Source organism: Rhynchophorus ferrugineus, unplaced genomic scaffold (genome assembly GCF_030347505.1).
Source record: "Rhynchophorus ferrugineus isolate W39M unplaced genomic scaffold, kcgeb_rfMv2 rfM7, whole genome shotgun sequence".
NCBI classification, from domain to species: Eukaryota; Metazoa; Arthropoda; class Insecta; order Coleoptera; family Curculionidae; genus Rhynchophorus; species Rhynchophorus ferrugineus.
The window spans coordinates 32,678,202-32,694,947 of NW_027472586.1; the positions used below are offsets into that span (position 1 = coordinate 32,678,202).

Sequence of the window (16,746 nt, forward strand, 5' to 3'; positions counted from 1 at the left end):
GTAAATTAAAATTTTTTTAAAACTTCCGAAGTTTATTACAATCGTAAGTTTTCGAAAAATATTTTATATTTTCTAAAACTAGAAAACTGAAAAGAAGACTGACTCTATTTCCCAAAAAGATTTATATTTCATACTAGCGACCCGCCCCGACTTCGCACGGGTGTAATGCTGATGCTAAATGAATGCTAAATTAAATAAACTACAGAAAAAATATGAACGTTGTATATAAAAACATAGCGGCACGCTCCGACTTTGCACGGGCATAAAATATATATGCCTATGTCACTCAATGAAAACATGATTAAAATCGATCCAGTATTTTTGGTTCATTCATTACTGCCCTTGGCCTGCACGCATTAAATTTGGAGTAAAACAATTCCTCTTCCCCTATACTTACTATGAAGATTTCCTGCTATCTTTGGAATATCTAAATTCATACAATTTTTATTACATTACACATTTTTAAACGCAAATTTCAAATTTGTAATATCTCCGAAAATATTTGTTTAATTTACATGCTGTAAGGAACCATATTGATCTATATTAATTGCACACTGTATTTAAGGTACTTAATTCGATAAGGATTAATGCCGTATTGCTTAAAATAGCTTCGTAAATAAGCCATTTTCTCACGTAAAAAGTAAACAATAAAAATGGTTAATGTGGGTTATCCCTAAAAGATAAACATATACCATCGCGGACTTTTTTGTAGACCTTTTTATGGTGTACAATACTGTAGTACATTAATTTGATCTAACTCGTAGGGTTAGGCAGCGTTTTTGCTAATTGCTAAATAAGCCTAAAAAATAGGTTAATTTACGACATCACGTTAGAAACCTCTAAAATTAGCAATGTTGCCTTAGTATATTATGCATGTATTATACATATAAACCTTCCCCTTGAATCACTCTATCTATTGAAAAAAACCGCATCAAAATGCGTTGCGTAGTTTTAAAGATTTAAGCGCACATAGGGATATAGGGACAGAAAAGGCGACTTTGTTTTATACTATGTAGTGATGGAATAACTTATGTTAAATCAGATTTCAAACTATTTCCTTGAATACCTATCTTAGAAGCGAAACTAAAGTATTTTCTCTATCTAAGAGACTAGTAAATAATTCTCAACTATTTTTATTGTTAATCAAAACTTTCCTTGGGAAACAACCTGAAGAAGAGTAATCGATAACTGTTTCACTAAGTTTTAATTAAATTTTCTAAAAGTCTCTAATTCTGAATTTCAGTTGAATTCTATCTGTTTAAACTTTTATAGATACATAGAATAGCATTATCTCAAGTTTGATACCTTAAAATCAATAACGGTTTACAGTCCGGAAGCTACTGATACAAAATTATCCTATCTTTTATTTTTAAACTATTTTAATTATGTATCATTAAATGTCTTTCCCAAGTACCATTTAGGAAGCTTAAAATGTGTTAGTTAAACTAAAGTTTATATAATATAAGTTTTATGGGAGAGCTAAGATTCTGTACTTTATTTAATTAATCTCTTGAATATATTACAGTTGTGTATTTATTATGTGTGAATTAATGTGTAAATACTTTTTTATATCTCAAAATATCCTCAGACTGCCAATTAATTTTAAGAATTCTACAATAAATAATATAACCTACCATTATATATTAAGTTTATAATGATGGTTATAATGTCTCATCAAGTCTTACTATGTTGTAACTACATTTCAATTTGTGTCATCAGGTTTTAATAAATATGTGATGTACAAGTAAATTTTGATATTTTTGATTGAAGAGTCCTCGAGGTATATTGGTAAAATGAATTTTTGTTCGTGTGTTCGAAGTGTCAGTCATTTCTTGGACCATTTTTGGATTCCTAAACACTCCCAAAATATCATTTTTCGAAACGCCGTAAACAGTATCTCCATATTTTTGGTGATGGATTATGACGATCATATACTCCACACAGCAATGGACGGGGCATATCTAAATTAAAACACATATAAGCAAATTAAAACTAAAAGTATCCATTCTCACACACTTTATTGTGACTGTATTTTTAATATCAAATTATCATAAAATTTGAACTAGTAAATAAGTGTAGACTTATTTAACAAAATCACAATAGATATGAATCAATTCTTACTCAGTTACCTCACTAATCACTCACTAAATTAAATCAGGACGGTACTTCGGTACGTAGTCCCCGGCCTGACACGTAGATGGCAGTACTATAATCAAATCCATATGTTTTTTAGCTAACCCTAACCCTCGCAAGAGGCGTGTATAAATTTGACAGCTGTCGGATCATTTGTTTGTGAATTATAGTATTTTGAGTGAAGCAACTTTTGTTATTGTTGAAAAAAATTGGATAAAAGGGAATATCGCGTGTTGAAAAAATATTGCTTCTTGAAGGAAAAAAATACAGTTGAAGGAAAAACTTGGCCTGATGCCGAGTTCCCGACACTGCCATAGGAAAATCAACCATCAAGGTTTGTTATGCCAAGTTTAGGCATGGTGAAATGAGCATCGAAGATGGTGAACGCAGTGGACGCACAAAAATGGTTGTTACCAACGAAAACATTAAAAAATCCACAAAATGATTTTGAATTACCGTAAATTGAAATAGAATTAAATAGCAGACACTCTAAAGATATTAACTGAAGGTGTACACCATATCATTCACGAATATTTGGGTATGAGAGAGCTCTGTGAAAAGTGGGTGCCGCGCGAGCTCACTTTTAACAAAAACAGCGACTAGTTGTCGAACAGTCGGCTGGCAAGGTTATGGCGTTTGTATTTTGGGATGCGCATGGAATAATTTTCATTGACTACCTAAAAAAGGAAGGACGCGTTTGAACGGTTGAAGGACGAAATGGCCGAAAAATGGCGCATTTGAAGAAAAAGAAGGCGCTGCTTCACCAAGACAATGAACCGTGTCACGTGTCAGTGAAAACGATGGCAAAATAAACGAATTGATCTTCGAGTTGCTTCCTCATCCACCGTATTTTCCAGATCTGGCCCCCAACGACTATTTCCTGTTCTCAGGTCTCAAAAGAATGCTCTTCGTTAAATGAAGAGGTGATCGCCGAAACTGAGGCCTATTTTAAATCAAAGGACAAATTGTACTATAAAAATGGTTTCGAAAAGTTGGAGGGTCGCTATAATCACTGTATCACCCTTTTTTACTCTGGTAGGCCGAGGACTTTTCAATTGACCTATTATGTTAATAAGTACATTTAATATACCAAAATTAGTTTTTTCCCCAACTCTATACAAATATTTTAACTAATTCTAAACACATTCTAATCGTCTTATGGTAGATGGTAAAACAAGGAAACAAATGTCATTAAACCACCTTCGTCTTTCCAGGAATTCCTTGTCAAGTACAAATGGGAACTCGCTTTTTATGTATGCATATAAAGTTAAACAATTTTCCTCAGCATAACTTCATTAAAAGTTACAACAATCCGCGGTCGTTTGACGAAGGTAACGGAAAGCCCTAAAGAAAAGTATTCTGTGTTCGTAAAGGAAAATATGGCGCGATTAAAGTGATTTAGCACGGACGTTTCCATGCCTCAAGTTTTTCTATGTCTTCGTATAATGAGAGGTAATTCCAATTTACATAATAAGTATACAAAATGGTGCTTAATTAGTGTTGCGTATAAATGTTTTAACCTTTAATATAAACTAGTCATTGCCCTGTGGTGGCATTTCGATCACAATTCCTCTCGTAAGGAGTAAGTAATATATATATATATATATATATATATATATATATATATATATATATATATATATATATATATATATATATATATATATATATATATATTTATTTATTTATTTATTACTTACTCCTTACGAGAGATATTGTGAGGAGTTATATAAACCGAAAGAAATAATAAAACGCAATGCTTCAACTCCTACACCTTGTATCTACACTAAGCTGAAAATTCGTGACACTTTATTTAAACATTTAGCATTTTTCATCTTTTGAAAAATCAGAAAGATATAAGTAAAATAACAAATAGACAGATAACGTATACAAACATATCCATATTTCATAATTATGTTACCTTATTGTTTTATATAAAAGTATATCCTATGTTCCATAACAATCTACAAAAAATGGTAATATTTTATTAATAATTCATACCTTATACACTTATTTTCGTTTCGCACTCTTTGCTCCTAATTTTGCCTATGAAATAATTATATTACCTTAAGAAAATGTAAATACAAACTTAACCTAAAAATTACTTCTGACCACAACTACGACAAGGCGTATATAGAGAAGGACGCGTAGTTGTCAAAAATTTCCGGCTAGATTAAGGGTGCGCATGTGCAGTTCTAGCCAATCGAAACTTGTATAGGTTTGGATGTATAGGTCTTTTACTGTCGTCTAACTCTAAACCCTCGCAGCTGGTTTTGTTTACAAATTTTGTGTCGCAACCGATATGACGGCTATTCCTGATTTGAGCTTCCTTTGTTTGTAAAATATTTGTTTGTAGCGCTTATTACACACACATATTAGGCCTAAAAATTCTTCTTCCATTTAAGCTTTAACCGTGCCAAATTCCAAACCACTCGGTAATCCCGTTTTCCCCAAAAAAGGAGACAAAGTTTTCACTAAACGTATTAATATATCAAGCTGATTCCACCTCACATCTGATACGTTTCGTGTAGATGTATTCCGTCTTTTTCGAGAAAATATCTTAACGAATTGTTCGGAAATTGGCCCCTAATTATTTTAAACAATTTTTAACAATTGTAAAAAGTACGTCATCAATTGCAATCTCAATTAATGAAAATTCCAAGTATTTCTCAATCTTTTCTGTAAATTGGTCACCTGAACCGAACGTTACAAGTCATTTCATAAATGGCTGAATTTTTCAGATCTTCAGGGAATCGATACAAATATACCAAAAGTGCACACGCCACTTAAAGTCGCCATATGGTGTAGCGTCTTAAAATAACCATGAAAATGATCTAAAAGTTCTATATTACATATATATATATATATATATATATATATATATATATACATATATATATATATATATATATATATATATATATATATGTGTGTGTGTGTATATATATATATATATATATATATATATATATATATATATATATATATATATATATATATATATATATATATATATATATATATATATATATATGTATAATATATATATATATATATATATATATATATAAATATATATATATTATATATATATATATATATATATATATATATATATATATATATATATATATATATATATATATCGCCTTTTCTGTCCCTATATCCCTATGTGCGCTTAAATCTTTAAAACTACGCAACGGATTTTGATGCGGTTTTTTTCAATAGATAGAGTGATTCAAGAGGAAGGTTTATATGTATAATACATGCATAATATACTAAGGCAACATTGCTAATTTTAGAGGTTTCTAACGTGATGTCGTAAATTAACCTATTTTTTTAGGCTTATTTAGCAATTAGCAAAAACGCTGCCTAACCCTACGAGTTAGATCAAATTAATGTACTACAGTATTGTACACCATAAAAAGGTCCACAAAAAAGTCTGCGATGGTATATGTTTATCTTTTAGGGATAACCCACATTAACCATTTTTATTGTTTACTTTTCACGTGAGAAAATGGCTTATTTACGAAGCTATTTTAAGCAATACGGCATTAATCCTTGTCGAATTAAGTACCTTAAATACAGTGTGCAATTAATATAGATCAATATGGTTCCTTACAGCATGTAAATTAAACAAATATTTTCGGAGATATTACAAATTTAAAATTTGCGTTTAAAAATGTGTAATGTAATAAAAATTGTATGAATTTAGATATTCCAAAGATAGCAGGAAATCTTCATAGTAAGTATAGGGGAAGAGGAATTGTTTTACTCCAAATTTAATGCGTGCAGGCCAAGGGCAGTAATGAATGAACCAAAAATACTGGATCGATTTTAATCATGTTTTCATTGAGTGACATAGGCATATATATTTTATGCCCGTGCAAAGTCGGAGCGGGCCGCTATGTTTTTATATACAACGTTCATATTTTTTCTGTAGTGTATTTAATTTAGTATCAGCATTGCACCCGTGCGAAGCCGGGGCGGGTCGCTAGTATATATATATATATATATATATTATTTCGGAGTATTTCTAGTGCCAGTTTATTGATTACACTTTATATTAAAAGTATCGATCACATTATCGAAATGCTTACATTAACGAACGTGATTTAAGTAATTTAGATAATAATTTTTTTATTATAAGACATACTTAATATATATAAGTATATCTGTAACTGAATATTTTAACAGCGATGATTATTTTTTAGTTAGAAGAAAAATAATCAGCAATTATATTGTACGAATGTACGAACTTTGTTTTTAACGCAATGTTATCATTATTTAGTGTTTACGTTATCGAACATCTGAATATTTTCGTAATCATTTATTGTATATATGTTAATCTAAATATATTCAGATAGATTAGAACAATGTATTTTAACCAAAACATTGCCCATTGTTAGTCGTTCTTTCGGGCAGCATAAGACCAAACAAGTACTAGTCGTGGATGCAGGAAGATGCTATGTTTTGTGGATATGGTATATGGATTACCTTTTTTCATTTAATGTAGGAAGCTCCACATTATTTCGAGATATGACCTAATGTTTTCATTTTTCATAATCACTTGATCTTATTTTAACTTCTTAGGACTTATTATATTCAGACTCAAACGTATCGGTTCAAACTTAAAACAATGATGATTTAGTTTGGTTTGTACTTTCATTTCAATATTTTCATGTATTTTCAAGGTGTTGCATTTTAATACAAAATTTACTGTCCTTTTTGTATATAATTATGAACTGTACATTTCTTTTGATTGAAGATGATACTGCTGATAAAACTTTAATCTATGAATTAGAGATTTTAATGATGATTGGATAGCAAAATGTAGATGCTGAAACCGAAGGAAAAAGAAGATAATATCGAATAATGTTTTGATACCGTTCTCTAGTAACAGTTACTGCAATACCTTGGTTATTATCAAAAAAGTAGGGACCAATGATGTTTCCAACATGAATACCACACCATCCAGTTGCTTTTTGTGGATGCAATGATGTTTAATTAATTAATTGAGGATTTTGTGTTCCTCAAAACTGGTTGTTCAGTTTACTTAAAAGAAAATGTGCTTCATTGCTCATTATCAATTTAGACAAAAAGTCTTCAATTTCACCAGAAAGCCTTAGGATTATATTACTGTACTCAACTCATTGATCAGGATCCCACGGTAACAATTTTTGGACAAATTGAATTTTGTACGGGAACATTTTCAAATCAGTTTTCAAAATTCGCTTTAAACAACGTGCAGAAATATGTAACTGGGGACCACATCTCCGAATTGATGTTTCTGGAGACTCTGCAAAACTATCGCGCACCACAACCATAATTTCAGCGTTATGAGAGGTCCATTGTCTTCCAGAACGAGTCCTGTCTGCTCTCATAGCGTACTATCGAAAAGTCGTATTTAAACGATGAATTGTATTTTGTATGAGGCACCGGAAAATTAAAATATTTTTGACGCAATTTCCGCTGAGTGGCAATAACGGAACGATTAATTTCAATAAATATTGTCTCTATATATCTATTTATCCATAATAAAATTTGGACGTTTACACAATACAATGGTTAAAGCAAAACTGAGCTAAACGTCACATAACCAAGATAGTACGCAATTAAAATGGTAGCGATATTTTTGCCCCACAGGTTATTAGCTAATCGATCTAGACTTCTTCAGACTTGACATTGTTATTGGAGGAAGTTTCAGATTAGATGAATGTGAAATATCGGAGTGAAAAGTATTTAGGAGATTCCTTGGAAAAGGTAAGGATGTTCCTTGCGCCCACGATCATAAGATAGAAATTATCTAATGAAATGATTAAATGGTCTCTACAGGTAAAACATGGAATATAACATCGAAGGGAAAGAATCCGTGTCATTTTTATATTTACATTTTAATTACACTTCTCTTTGTTATAGGACGTCTGATGTATAAGAAAGGAAAAGTTTTGGAGCAATGATTTTGGCTGAATTTAAGGACTGATATTGCAGAAGCCTAATATTACGGAAATATGTGTCTTTTCTTCAGCAACATGTACGTGATTATGGTGTTTATGGTCAGTTTCAGAATAGGTTTTGTCGCTTTTATTCGATCTGAACGTATCTCATCCCTGGACATTGCTAGTGAGTTAGTTTCGACCGTAAAATAGTCTTGAGCCATTTATATAAAGCATGAAATCGAGTCAATTTTGAGTGAGTAAATACGAGTGTTGAAACGTAATATATGTCAACAAATGTCGCTGAAGCAGGTTATTGAAAATCGGATAAAATTAGCCAATAGGGAAGGTATTATTTATTAGGATCACCATTTGTACAATGTTAGCGCCACCCACTCCGTAAAAATTGATTTTGATGACCTTGCCATCGACGATCATTTGTTTTTGTGTATACAAGTCTCTGCTCTGTTCCGGCCTCAAAAGAAGGTTTGTGACTAACACTTGTTTCAGTTTCTCAGAAGAAAGAAGAATTTTACACCTAGACAAAGTATGTTCAAACACGGTACAAAAAATATTTGCAGAAAATCGCTTGAGCTATGATATAGACTGTGTAATATTTGCCTTACTCGCAAGACGTTCTGTGACATAAGTCTATAAAAGGAAGTAAAAAAGGTATTTAAAACTTAATCAGGAGGAAGGAAAGATTCTCATATACATTTTCTAGTCAATTTCTACACTATAAGGACCAAACGTTACGAAACATCTAAAACTCTATACGGAGTTACACGCTCCACTGAAAGTTATCGTACTCCATCGACTGAAGTTCGAAAAGAACGATAAAGATTGTGTAAAATTCCGATGGCAAACATTCCGATTCATAGCAGCGCCACTCTTCTGACGTCGTTCTGGCATAAAAATGAAAATTTATCGTTGCTCTTCCGTTGGTTCTTTTTTGATTTTAAGAAATAAAAATCCGACATTGTTCCTGATTTATCTTTATCACGATGCCAATTGACTGAAATGTATGGTTGTCAGTTCACTGCAAAAAAGAAGCAGTAATAAATAATATTGGAATATTATTGGATATGTACATTTCGTTATTTCGTTTGGAGTGTAGGAATTACTACCTTTTTGATAGTTAAGACGTTCTATCATTTTTTGTTCTAAGTTCCTTGTTCGGTTTAATACTAATTACTCTTTCAGTAAATGTGTAAATGTAAAATGTGCATAAGATTATGTATTATGTATCTTTTTCGGATACCATGGGCTTTCTTCAGAATGTTCGCTCCATTCAGACGATATACGTCCTCTAGGAATATTCATCATCAATAAGCTCACTTCGTAGAAGGATAACTAGAGGCTCCTTCATGTGGCCACCGTTATATTCGGGTATAAGAGGAACCGAAGAATTTTACACCTAGACCAAGTATGTAGAAACACGGTACAAAAAATATTTGCAGAAAATCGCTTGAGTTATGATATAGTGTGTGTAATATTTGCCTTACTCGCAAGACATTCTGTGACATAAGTCTATAAAAGGAAGTAAAAAGGGCATTTAAAACTTAATCAGGAGAAAGGAAAGATTCTCATATTCATTTTCTAGTCAATTTCTGCACTATAAGAACCAAGCGTTACGAAATATCTAAAACTCGACACGGAGTTACACGCTTCACTTAAAGTTATCGTACTCCATCGACTGAAGTTCGAAAAGAACGATAAAAATTGTGTAAAATTCCGATAGCAAACATTCCGATTCATAGCAGCGCCAGTCTTCTGACGTCGTTCTGGCATAAAAATGAAAATTTATCGTTGCTGTTCCGTTGGTTCTTTTTTGATTTTAAGAAATAAAAATCCGACATTGTTCCTGATTTATTTTTATCACGATGCCAATTGACTGAAATTTATGGGTTTCAGTTCACTGCAAGAAAGAAGCAGTAATAAATAATATAGGAATATTATTGGATATGTACATTTCGTTATTTCGCTTAGAGTATAGGAATTACTACTTTTTTGATAGTTAAGTCGTTGTATCATTTTTTGTTCTAAGTTCCTTGTTCGGTTTAATATTAATTACTCTTTCAGTATATGTGTAAATGTAAAATGTGCATAAGTTTATGTATTATTTATTTTTTTCGGAAACCATAGGCTTTTTTCAGAATATTTGCTCCATTCAGACCATACGGCCTCTAGGAATATTCATCATCAATAAGCTCACTTCGTAGAAGGATAACTAAAGGCTCTTTCATGTGGCCGCCGTTATATTCGGGTATAAGAGGAAACGAGACACAACCTGATATGAAAGCTAAAAAAGATCTAAACATTTATACTCTTAAACAGATGAACGGAGTAAGGTGGATCTTGATCAATCCAAATCAATCAATTATAAGCACTCTGTAAATATATTTCTAAGATTTTTAATTTTCTCCTATATTGATCTTTGATGTTTTGATGTAATTTTTTTGAGGGTGATTCTTCACATACAAAATTTATTGTGTTTCAACATAGAAATATTTGGTCCATATTCATATCCATATATTTTAGTAAACAGATAACGGAAATTGAAACCACCGTCATTTTCTCAATTTCCAACAACCGGTCACAACTGATATTGACATAGAGTTTGAATATCATCAGTGAATTAGTTTATTTGGCGAACATTTTTTGTTTTTACTTACAAATTATCAAGATGTTCCTTCGGAATCGATCTTCTGACCGTATTATTTCTTCCTTATAACAGGTCAATTGAAGAGTCTCCGGCCTACCATAGTAAAAGACATTTTTTTGGCCAATTTATAATTTTTATTCAACATAATTCCCTTCAACGGTAATACACTGATTATAGCGACCCTCCAACTTTTCGATACCATTTTTGTCCTTTGCTTCAATATAGGCCACAGTTACGGCAATCAATGTTCATTCGATGAGAATTTCTTCCCAGCGAGCATACTTTTAAGATTTGAGAACAGGAAATAGTCGCTGGGGGCCCGACCTGAGAATACGGTGGATGAGGAAGCAATTCTAAGCCAAATTCATGGATTTTTGACACGGTGCATTGTCTTGGTAAAGGAGAACTTCCTTTTTCTTTAAATTCAGCCGTTTTTCGGCGACTTCGTCCTTCAAATGTTATGTAATAGTCGCTGATGATGGTCCTTCCTTTTACAAAGTAGTCAATGAAAATTATTCCATGCGCATCTCAAAATACAGATGCCATAACCTTGCCAGCCGCTTTCCCACGCTTTGGAGCGGGTTCATTGTGTGCAGTCCACTCGGATGACGTCGATTGGAGTTTGGAGTGAAATAATGGAGCCATATTTCATCCATTGTCACATGTCGATGCAAAAACTTGGGTTTATTACGCTTGATCATCTTCAAACACTGCTCCGAATCATTAACTCGTCGTTGTTTTTGGTCAAAAGTGAACTCGCGCGGCACCCGCTTTGAACAGAGTTGTCTATTACTCAAATATTCGTGACTAATATGATGTACACGTTCAGTTGATATATTTAGAGAGTCTGCTATTTCATTCAAATTCAATTTATGGTCATTCAAAATTATTTTGTGGATTTTTAATTTTTTTTTCGGTAATAACTTCTTTTGGGCGTCCACTGCGTTCACAGTCTTCGGTGCTCATTTCACCACGTCCAGAATTAGCATACCAATCCTTAATGGTCGATTTTTCTTAGGCGGTGTCCAGAAACTCGGCATCAAGCTAAGTTCTTACTTTAACTGTATTTTTTCCTTTCAAAAAGCATTATTTTACCAATACGCGAAGTTCCTTTTTATCCATTTTTTTCACAATAATAAAAGTTGCTTCACTCAAAATGCTATAGTTCACAAATTAATGATCCGACAGGTGTCAAATTTATACACGCATTTATAGAGGGTTAGTGTTAACTAAAAAATATATGGTTTTAATTCTATTAGCGTTATCTATGTGTCAGGCCTGGGAATTTTAAATTGTCCTGTTAAATTAAATAATCAAGTTTTTCAATGTTCTGTCCTTAGTCCACTAATATTCAACATAACTCTCAATTTCACATCATCTAGTGAACTGACATTCTGAATTCTCCTCTATTCTGAATCCTTTACTTATACAGTATTTGGTAGTCCACTAAACATAGTTTAAATTTCATTTCCTATTTTTGAATAACTGTGTTTTTCCCATAGGGTGAAAGGTCTCAATATTATTCTATCTATTAAGATCAGCAAACTTGGATTGAGATGGTTGATATTATAAAGTTGATATTTTGAGTCTTGGCAATATTAAGTGTGGTTAGGTTCCATCTGGTGCTTCATATTGGAAAATTGACTTTTTTAACCATAACCTTTCTTGGAATGCTCTGTCCTTTGTGTAAAAGTTGTGTTGTTTTCAGTGGCCTGTTTTTAACGGGGTTTTAAAATTTAAAGAAAAAGACTTTGCTGGAATCTCCGTTTCCAAATTGTAACAACTTTTGGGTGAGTAAACGTATGACGCCATAATTAAGTGCACAGTATTCCAGAGACGATTACCTATCAAATCCTTTATTTATTGGTTTCATTAAATAAGTATTACTAGTTTAGAAATAAGCGAATTTAAACAATCTATTTAAAAAAACGCGAACCTACTTTTTCCCGAACATTATATATTCCCTTAAAAACATACGTTCAAAAATAAACATGTTCGTCGCTTGCTCTTTCTTGTAAAATGAATTCAGAAAATATTACCTTTGCCCTTTCGAGTATTTTCTCTGGGGCATATCAACAAATACCAGCTCTAGTATATCCTTCAAATATTTGTACCTGCGACTTTTTACTGTTAGATATCCTATAAACCCCGTACATACCTGTACTTTATATTTTCCCCGACTTTCCTAGAGCATAAGCTTTTAGTGGCGGCGACGCTACATCGACGAAATTTATGTCTAGCGTGGATTTTAAGGTTAAATAAAATTTGTCTTGGTTTATATCCGAATAAATGCGGCATATATGGGAGACGGTTTGTTTGCTGGGGTTCTGGTTGTCAACAATAATAACATATTTTTATATACGGCTAATATAAAAATATATTTAGGTTAAATGCCTCTATATTCTGTTATGAACATAGAATATGTGACTAGAATATAAATATAAATTCTAAGAACATTTTATAGATTACTAGCAGATGGAGTTATGTATAATTCAATTTGCTAAAGATTTTAATTTTTTTGGAACACACGAGCTTGATTTCTTCGCGTAAACTTTTTTGTTAATTCCTGAGCCAGAATTTGTTAATTCCAGAGCCTGAGTACAGAATATTAATTGTAAAATAATTGTTCATGTCACTGGATTTCTCTGTCTAATGTTGAATGTTGTTTAATACTGCTATTCATCTTTTTCTTTCAAAATATAGGTGGATATTGAAAATTATTTCAAGAACGATGATTGTGGATTGGATTATCCGCACTATGTTTTTCTGTATTGTATACATATATCTCGACGTTTAACTTCATTAGTAGTTGGTTGATAATAACGTACTTGTCGTTTTATAATCTATTAGAAAAGGCGTTGAACAATTGGACCAATCCGTTATGATTTTGCAAAAATAAGGTTGCAATAATTATCGTCTCTTTCCTACCTCTATCCTCCATTTTCTCGATGTGGTTAATAATATTTTCAATGGTTCTGAAGTGAAATTTTTCCTGATGCTCAGCATAGGCAGGCCGATTCACCCACTATTTCTACAGTACTATTTCTACAACTGTTTGTAATATTAGTATATAATTTTCGAAGAAGCTAATTAGCTACCCTTATTTTTTATAACTTTTTCTCACATTTTTTATTAAATTATTTAAGTATTTTTATTCGAGTTCAGTATCTTCCGTTCGCTTTATTACCTCACTCCGACAACTATGCTGAGCTTGATGGGCATTGATATTTGACTCTTCGACTAAGCTCATCCCATACTAATTCTACAGGGGACAGGTCTGGTGATTGTGGAAGCCATGCCATTGCAAAATGTCTTCGTTTCGTTTTTACTCTAAGAAACTCTATCATTATTTTGATGAATGTTTTGGGTTATTTTCGTTGTGAAATACAAATATGCCTTCAATCAGTTTCCCTTGAGAAGAAATCACATTAAATTTAGTATTTTCAGATCACTTTTTGTTTTCCATTAATTTTCCATTACGCGATTTTTGTCGATTATAGTAAATTCGTTCATTTGTAAGCATTTTTCTGGTTGACGGACGGATTTTAGCTTTGATTAGGTGTCCTTCATCCTTTATTTACCACTCCGCGAAATTGATGCAGATGTCCTTCACTTATTTCCAATCTGATCTGTTTTTGATTTTCGATCAAAAACCATGAAACCCAGCAAGCACTAATATTTCTAAAGCCATGTTTTTAGTGCTGATGGATTGAACACTTCCACAGCTGATACACAATTCTGATGAGAATTCTTCAATCTTTAACGGGCGGTCTCCGTCAAGAAGCTCTCGAACAGCACGGATGTTGTCATTTGTGAGATCATGACATTCATTTTCGACACGTTCTCGCCCATACCTGAACTCTCTGAACCTCGCATACACTCAATTATAAGACAGTATAGCATCCCCAATCTGTGGCTTCAAACGAGTGGACATTTCCGATGGTTTAACACCTTCATTGGTTAAAAGCTTTTTGAGAATGCATTTTGCAATAGTGGAATCTACTTCGTATTGCAGACAAAATCCAGCACAGTTGCTACCCACACCGGTTTCCCTCTTCCTCATACACAAAAGAACACTAGATCATCGAATCCTCTAGATCGGCATTACGTGGTTATATTTGGTTCCCCCTCCGATTACCATGATGTTCCCAAACTTTCACGCCACCACCAACAAACATTAAGGATCTCCACAGTGCTTCTGAGACCCGATCGCCAACTCAACCCATAGAATATCCCTCTATTTATAAATTGCAACAGAAGTCTGCTTCCTTTCTGCGACTTTATGGGCTTGCGAATGATTGAAGCTCCTAAATGAACATCATGAATTACAACCCTGAACCCTAAAGTAATAGTAAATCTTTTGAGCGCCAATTCTAAGAAATCAACATTGTAGGGTGTAGCAATTATTGTGGCTATAAAACACGCATGGCAGTCTTTTCGAGATAAAACAATTTATAGGACAGTAGTAATAAGTATTTTTTTAATGTAAACTAAAATAAATAAGGGAAAGACTAAGAGAAATAATCTTAGAAAGATTCATTTTGCTTCATTAACGTAAGCCCCTACAATATTTTTTAAAATAAAGTCATTTACGTACCAAATAATTTTAAAATTAACTAATGCACAACAGAGTTTAAATATACCTGCAATTATCTCGCTAAATCAATTTTATTTGTGTAAACTGCGGCATTATAACTTTTTTCATATATAAAAAAAGTTTTCTTTTTCAGGAAGTATAAAAAACGAGCATTCCAAGCCCTAAACTTTTCCCTTCCTGCAACGTATCATTTAATATTTCGACTCTGCTATTGTACTTTTTCTTGGCAATATTCGTAGCTCATTTATATATTTTCATGGCTTTTTCGGCAACATTAACTTTTACTGTCGACGATGTGCTTTACAGACGATTTATGTCCATCATATACTTTAACGCTAAAATAAAAGCCATCTTGTTTTATTATCAAGTAAATAACTGGTTTATATAATAAGAATTTACCGTTTATGAAAAATATGAACATAACAAGGGTGAATTAAGGACCAACAATAAAACTAATTAAATGAAACAATTAACAGTTATATCCACCGAAAGTCCAAGCGATGAGAGATGAAGCTAGGAGTAATAGACATCCATATTGACGATGTAAAAATAGAACATGTAAATGCATTTAAACATCTGGGTACAGATATCGATAGAAATGAGAGATAGGAGAATGAGATGAATATCAGGATAGGAAAAAAAAGTGAAATTGTACCTGGCTATAAAAAGCAAATTAATTAATAAAATGGATATATCAATTAAAACTAGAATTATTATTAAAAGTAAGATAGAGGCAGATAGAGAGATAAAAGGGATAAAAGCGAGATACAAGCAGTAAACTTGAAATGGTTCAGAGTCAATGACAAGAAGTAAGCACTTAAGAAAAAACATCAACATTGAATCTGCGGAAGAATTAACATAGAAAGGAGAGAACTCAACAAAGAACAGTGTGAACATTTACAGCTCTTGTACTATATATATATATATATATATATATATATATATATATATATATATATATATATATATATATATATATATACTTACTAATATATTATGCATGTGCGTATGCCTTAGGCATTCCGTTATATTCCTTGTCTTTGACTTAAATGCACTGTTTGTAAACTTTTGAAACCACTTACGATAAGTTCTCTTACTTAAATTGGTTTTACTATATATTTCAGATTTCCTCAAACTAATACTCTGAAAAGTGATCTTTTTTCCGTCAAAAATACTAAAAGAATAAAATTGCTGATACAAAGTCATTATTTATGATTTTATCATATATCATGTTATATAAGATAATTTTAGTAAACTTATCGGTGGGCTCGAGAGGTTAAAACTTATTTATACAGTGTTTATAATACAAGTAATAATTAGAATGTATGTAAACGTTTATTTAATTTTGAAATATAATGGCTTGGTATAGGCGTGTTTGTCACTGTCTAATGTACCAAGAGATATTTTGGAATATT

At 32.1% G+C, this 16,746-nt stretch overlaps 1 protein-coding gene across 1 annotated transcript in view; it reads right to left on the reverse strand.

Moving 5' to 3' along the window:
- The window catches only part of Dop1R1 (Dopamine 1-like receptor 1), a 91,231-nt gene that overhangs the window by 53,924 nt on the left and 20,561 nt on the right, over positions 1–16,746 (reverse strand). The gene's annotated exons all lie outside the window — the stretch shown is intronic.